Consider the following 7,882-nt stretch of genomic DNA (forward strand, 5'->3'; position numbering starts at 1 on the left):
ACCTGCACCACTGACTATTAGTTCTGAATACTACTTCAGATGCTAAATGATGCAGTAGGTGGATTTTTTGCGTCACTATTTAAACTAATCAATTGTTAACACAAGTTAGCTTCTCCCACTTCCAAGTCTGAGATACATTATACTATATTTCAAGAAATTAAAGATGTTGCTAAATAGTAACTGAGTGAATTCACATTTCACCTTTTCTTAAACTTACTGTTCAAGTAGTTTTGAAAGACCCAATGCTATTTCAGTCTATATAATTCAACAGACAGGATTTGGCTACTATCTCATATAATAGCATCCTAGTTTGAATGGGTTGAAATAATACCTGAGGCAAACTCCAGAGCTTTGCTACGAATGGCAAGTGTTTACCGAAAAACATGAATCTTCTCTACAAATATGGACAGTCACACATACTAGCTTTTGTATTTTCTTTCTTTTCTGAGTGATCAAATTTCAATCACTGAATGCAGAAAGCACTAACATTAAAACGAATTATACCATGCCGTGGCAATTTACGTAAGGCAATTGAAAAGGCTTTTCTGCCTGAGCCATAGAAACAGCTCAGGGATTAGAAGTCAAGACCTCTATTCCCAGACTCCTACTCAGCCCGTTAGCCAGTGTATCTTTGACAGCTTACAGTGAAAGAACATACAGTGCAACATAACACCCAAAAGGATATAGTGGCCTCAACTCAAAACAGTGGCTTGAAACTGAAGATAAAGACACATATGATCCCACCGACATGTCCATTTTGATGATTGTTTGACAGTATCTCCCAAGAAACCTTTGTATTAGACACCATATGTAAGTGCTTGCCTTGTTTAGCCCTCATCCACAACAGTAATGTATGCCTTGAAGACCACGACTGGGAGACACTGAGTCCCTTTAGGAAGGATTACAGCACAGACCCTTTGACTTTTGCAGCCAAAGGAGGACGTTTGCTCTCAAAAGCAAGCAGTTCTGATCCCAGGGTTCTCTGCGTGAACAGGCTGATTTAAGGATATCTTTCTCATGAAACTTGCCTGATATTTTTCTAGTACAAGTTCAAAGTTTTTTGATGTAGGTATTAGTGGGAGATGAGAATGTTCATGAAACAGTCATGGTACTTTCTCAATCTTTAAAAAGAGGCATAAGTCCTTCTATTAAAGCTTTGAGTGGAATGCTGCCTTTTGATCACCAATTTAGACAAAACCATCGCACTTCTTTTTTACTTTAATACATCTCAACGTTTGAAGATAAAACTTAAAAAAAAAAAACCAGTTAAAATACTTGTTTAGTGTCCTTATAAGGGATTGGGAAACATCTATGAACCAAAAAGCAATCAAGATCATTGTTCCACTGTACAAAACAAAAGATGTCAATCAGCATAAGACCTGGGGGTCACACCCATAACGTCTTCCCTGCTTTCCCAGAGCCAAAAAGCATGCTGTACTGTTGTACTGCAACAGTACAACAGTTTCCTTATTAACAGTTACCCTAAGACAGGTGACACACAACACAAAGTGATTACAATTTGCTAATGAAGCCTACACAAGGTAAGATGGACTGGCATCTCCACACACTGCAACTTCTGGCATGAAAATCAAGAGGAGAACATGCAGGATCCAAGACATGAACAGTGGGGCTCCCTAAACATAATAAACAGTCAGAATACAACTCTGAACCTATTTGAACACACAGTATAAAGTGCCAAGTTAACTGTTCTAGAATCTCACATTGCCTTTTCTCCATCATGCAAGGCCCACCCTTCAGATGCCAGAAATTCATTACCTACTAAATGGCACGAGTTCAAAGCAAATAAGGCAAACAGGAAAAAGCAGGGGCCTAAATCACATTTATCCTTCAAAGGACAGAGTGACTTTTTTTGAGCAGCAAGTAGACCCATCTAACAATGCTGCATGACGCCACTGCTTTGAGATTTGACTTCACAGTAACTCATGTGTTTTGCCCATGTTGCTTAACAGATCTTTTCACTTGCTTTGAGACTTAGTCTGAACTGCTCTGTAAAGCCACAGGCCAGATGTCACTGATCTGACCAGCCGTATTCAAGCTCAGATACATTTCTTAACTACACTCTACCTACTAGCTCACTCTCATTAAGAGGTATGATCCTCTTACCTCCTTTTCTTCCTCCCTTTTTGCACTGCCTCTGGAGTTAATCTGAAGGTAAGGTAAACTACGTCACCCAGCTAACATACAGCAAACTACTTAACATCTTAGGTTATTTTTCTGCCTTGTTAGCAATTCATCAGCACACCACACCCTTAGATCAATTCCAGAACTGACAATAAAAGCAGGGAGGGAACATAGCCAAGTTTTTGTCTAGCTGGGTGGCAGGGGAGGAGAACTGCTAGTCCTTCCTTCCTCCCAGACACAGCAAGGTATTAGATCAGCTGAGCCATTCATGCATTTCCGAAACAGCTATGATAACATAAATCAGGATTACCAGAGCCTAAATGGTCTGTCCATCACATGGGTGCCAGCTCTACACTGACCCAACAAAGCTGACTTGGAAAAAAAAAGCGCAGCGCACATCCTGTTAGTCAGCTCCCTGAACAAGCTCTGCATGGATTATACAGGTGCCCTGTAAAGAGATGCTGAGACTGCGTCATAAGGAGGGAAGGGGAAAGGTGGAACTGCAGCAGTGTTGACTTGAATTAGTTTAAGCTGTTGTGTAATGGCACGTATAGCTACTTATTTAGTAGCTTAAAGTGATTAGAAAATAAAACTTGAATGAATCGGATTCTGTCAGACTGGATGCATACACAAAAATTTTGTAGATAATCTCAACACGCACTTAGGCTACCCTCAGACTTGATGTTTAATGTTACCTAACTTATGGTATTAAGGATAAGCTACACCGTGTTTTCTAGAGACACAAGTCTTTCAGTTCAGGCCTTTATTTTAACAAAAAGTGTGTCATCCACAGACATTTCCCAAGCCAGAAGACCAAAGTTTTAAATGGCTATCAGGTATTATTGCCAGAGGAAGCAAGCTAAAGACTGAAAGATTAGATGACCCAGAGGAAACAGCTGCAGCAATAAATCAAAGATATGAAAACTCAAGTAAATGATGAGAGGGTCAGGAGAAGTTCTTCAGCCTGGAATATATTGGATAGTGCTAGGTTTCCCCAAGGAAGGCAGACATAAAAACCTAAGAGAGAGACCACGAGACACAAATTCTCACCATGACCATGTAAGCCAAAATGACTTGAAGACTTGCTAGGACCTCAAAAGCTAATGCCTTCTCCCCAGTCTGCCAACATCCTCATGAACCAACATGATTAAGCAAGACACTGGGCAAGTGGTTTTGAGGAAGTGTCAAGTCCTCTCCTTAATAAAGCTGCCAAATCCCAGTGGTTACTACTGCATAAAGAGAGGATACCTAGCTTCCATTTGAAGGTGGCCAGAAAATCCCAAACTTCATAATTTAAAAGACTTTTACTGCTTATACTCAAAGGTAGATAGAAAAGGTCTAGTTATTTTGAAATTTGTGCACCTGGGTAGCATGTGTCTTTATCACAGCTTTCTAGTAGTTGCAAAATGAAGGTAAACAACCTCTCCTTTGCTTCTATCACAACACTAACAGATGTTGTAAGAAGACAAAACAAACAAACAAAACATATGGAAAAGCTTGGAAGCTGGTCCCTAGAAGAATGACAGATCTGTAGAGAAAAGTATACCTTGGGGCATGCCAGCATCCACTACTGGTGTAACAACAGCTCTTAGGGTTTCCATTTGGGAAGATGTAAGAAAAGTGATGTAAGTGCACTTACACAGATGAGGAAAATAACTTTTTGTGTTATAGGCTAGGCTAGTGCCCAAATAGAACATGAAGGAGACAGAATTATAGAGAACATAACTTATTTTTTAAGTTGACATAGTAGCATTATGAGGTATTCGTATCATTGTTCATTAGTATTCTCGGTAATCATTTAGTCTTACCACAGTGCAGTTCATTACTGCAGTTCAAGGAAGGGCATGCGTTCAACAAAAACAGCACAATGAACTCAGTTATTTTTATACTGACATCCCAAGTTTGTGATCCAGACAGTGCTGATTTTAAGGCACAATTAATTCTGGCTCTGCAATACTGCAGTTCCAAAGTCCACCTTCCATAATATTTTGACTCCTGGCATTAAAAACAAACAAACATGCACTTTTACTGGAATAGGTCAGAAAATGTATTTTTGTTTGTCTCTCATAAGTACAAAACAATGAAACTATGTCCACAGTATTTTGTAATGCAGGAACCCAATATAATGCCTTTTGTTCAGGGAAACATGGCCAATTAATCTAATTGTAGAAGTCACAATGATGTTACTGACTTCACAGGAAAATACTAGCCTTTAGAGATGACGTGAATTTTCTGTGTGCCATCCTATGAGCATTTAAGTGTAAACTAGAGTGAATTTTGCTGAACATTTTGCCAAACTTGTTTTCTTCCTTGTATATATACTTGAGCTGTAACTTTTTCAGATTTGGGAGTCCCTGTATGAAGGAAGTGTGAGGATTTTTTCCTCTGAAGATAAAGGTAGTTGTCCAATACTCATACTATGTCTAATCAATGAACTGGTCTTTTTTTTTTTCTTTTTTTTTTAAATAGCAGTGGGATCAAAGAGTCACTTTGCATTTAAAATTACAGTGTAAATTTACTGTAATAACTACTGATGTTTATTTAGTTAGGTCTGAGCACTGTCTGCAACTAGCATGAAGGAAAAGAAGCATATTAATACAGCAATTACAGAGTATATCCAAGTTTGCACACGAGAACTGATACTTCTTGAAGTACATTTAATGCTAGAAGTTCATATTTTAGCATGGTAACGGCACACAACATTCAAGACAGGGAGGATAACAAAGAATTAAATGTGCCAAACCAGATAATAGGTGCCACAGAACATCTAAAGAATATCCCGGAGAGCTCCATGAACAATTTATATTTATTTTTAAATCATTCTTGAAAAAAATGGGGAAGCTCCAGATTGTTTCAGAAAACTGGAAGGTAGCTTAGCATTGTGCTTTTTTGAAAGGCAGTAAATGGAACTTTCTAGGAAATCAAAGTTATTTGGCCTGGAAGTGCTGTTAAAGCAAGTCAGGAAATTATGGAAGGTAATCAATAAACACAAAAATAAAACAATTAAGCAAAATTATGCTACTTAACACAATTCCAAGCAAGGTTACTTAATATGACCACTAACTTTCTAATGCAATATGTTTTCCAATGTTTTGAAACAAATATCCGTACCCTGCAAATTTATGTAGGATATAAAATTATTAAAAATAATTATTTTCATTTAATCTGGTTAATCAATATAGTTTTTTCAATTAATTGTCCCTTAGATCTACTTGTGCTATTCCAGACCTCTCTTAAGAACACAGACAGAAAATTAGGAGTTAGTAGATAACAGTTAATTAAAATTATTTATCAGCACTCTGCCACCACCTCTTGACTTACTTCCCTTTCATTTCCCATTTCTCAGCTTACTGTATGACACTTACGGCTTGTTAAAAGCCAACAGCACTAATTCTAACTGAGATATTTGATAGCCAAAAGCATTATGTAAAGATCTGTACTGGGCTACTGTACAATTCAAGCTCTACTTCTTTACTTAACATTTTAAAGTTTACTTTTTTCCTCCAATTTCCTCCCCCCAAGAGGTAAGGAGGAAAAATCAAATACATTTTCTTATCAAAGATTCACAGTACACTGAACTGGACTTTTGCAGTTAGTGCAATTTGTTACCGTTAAGGAGAACAGCTGGATATTTTCTTTTCAACAGTATTTCAAATGTCTCCTAATTTTAGAACAAGACTTTATTCCCAAATATATCTTCATATATTTATCTTATATCTGCCAGATCTTTATCTGGAAAGTATGTTTTTTACAGTTTGGGTAGTTTCACAATTATTATTCATATTCAAGCATCCACTTTGCTCTGACATATAGATGCTGGCAGCCATATAGACTTCCTACAGACACTACACAGTAAATTGCTAAAAAATACAAGCCTTAAGTGGATGTGGTCAATCTGATTCATGTCTCATTCACACTTGTGCAGCTCATGTGGTAGCGCTCAGAATCAACTGCTGACCACCCTCCCTACTACTATACCAAAGTCTCCAATTCATGACAGACGTGCATGTCACACCTTCTCCTAGAGATGTAGAGTTGGGAGCAAGAAGCGTTCTCAGATTTTCTGCATGAAAGGCTTTTATTTTCCCTTGGTTGTTTACTGCCCTATGCTGTAAGGAAACAAGTTTTTCTCTAGCTCTTAGGAATATTTTACTTAGCTCCGTGGGTTATTTAAATCTTTTGGACAATGACAAACTTTAGCATAATGTACCTCTGAGAACCTCTTAAGGATAATTTTGAAAAAGGTCTCACATGACACTATTTCATATATCCTTTTGAGTGTCCTTTTTAAATAAAAGCTACACAAAATTATAACTGCTATACAAAACTATTCCATTATCATTTTATCCCTTTCCTCCCACACAAGAAAATACCTCAATACTTTTAATTTCAGCACAAGAATTAGGAAAAGCAAGGTGTAAAGATTCATCTGAGTGACTGTATTTCTTTCAGGATGCTGAATGCTGTCTTCAGTCCTGATATAGAGTACTTACTATTACCTTCAATCTTTGGGCAAGTCTGCTAGTTCATTCTTGACTGTTAAGATCGTCTTTTGCTGTAAATATTGTTTTAGAACTAGTGCTCCCTATATGAGCGATTAAATTTATTTTACTTGTTGCAGGGTAGCATTTCTTTCAAGCTGTTTTTCAGTAAAATAAGAGGATGACTCCATTTACTCCCTGCTCCCAGCCTTTGAAGAAAAATCTTGTAGCCAGCCCATGCAGCAATTGCACCACCTGATGGAGCTATTAGTGGAATCCCAATTATCCTGCAGATTTTTCCCAAGAGCAGGTCAGAACTTACCTCCAATTATTAGCCTGGCTAACCACGGCTTCAGAAAATTTTTGAGCTATACTCAATTTAAGAATAGAAGTGTATGTACAGAACAGCATGTAGTAGATATTGCTTATACTCTTTATGTCCTGCTCATCATTACAGTTGATAATCAAATAACATGAATTTGAAACCCAGCACATGTTTCCTGCCACATGAAAAGATGCAGTTTGGAAGCTCTGTGTATTAAGGCATATACGATACAAGACAAGACAATACAATGACCCGCATTTAAAAAGTAAAAGTCATGGTGGGCAAACAGCGCAGGCAAACAGGGCATGGTGCGTCAGAAGGGTGTGGCACCGCAGTTTGCGCAGGCAGTTCGCGTGGGCAGGGTGCGCAGGGAAGGCGAGAGCCCTCCCCCAACTCCCGAGGTAAGCTCAGGAAACTCAGCTGCTGAGAGGAAGCCCAGCCATGGCACACCCCCCATCAGAAGGCTACGTCTTCTCTGCTGGTCAGAGAAGAAGAGGCAGGTAATAGTAATAGGAGATTCCCATCTGAGGGGAACAGAGGGACCGATATGCCGGGCAGACCCTGCTCTTAGGGAGGTCTGCTGCCTCCCAAGAGCCCAGGTTAGAGATGTTACTAGGAAACTTCCTAGCCTGGTCTGACCCTCAGACTACTATCCCTTACTGCTCTTCCACGTGGGCGCTGATGAAGTTGCAGTAAGTAGCCCGAGGGTGAGCAAAAAAGAATTCAAAGCCTTGGGGTGGTTAGTAAAGGAATCTGGAGCACAGGTAATTTTTTCCTCACTCCTTCCAGTGGTGAGCAGAGACACTGGGTGATACAGGCGGACTCAATCTATTAACACGTGGCTTTGCGACTGGTGTTGTCGCCACAACTTTGGGTTCTTTGACCACAGGATGGTCTACACGGCACCGGGCTTGCTGGCATCAAATGGGAGTCA

Source organism: Egretta garzetta, unplaced genomic scaffold (genome assembly GCF_000687185.1).
Source record: "Egretta garzetta isolate BGI_Z169 unplaced genomic scaffold, ASM68718v1 scaffold153, whole genome shotgun sequence".
Classification (NCBI taxonomy): Eukaryota; Metazoa; Chordata; class Aves; order Pelecaniformes; family Ardeidae; genus Egretta; species Egretta garzetta.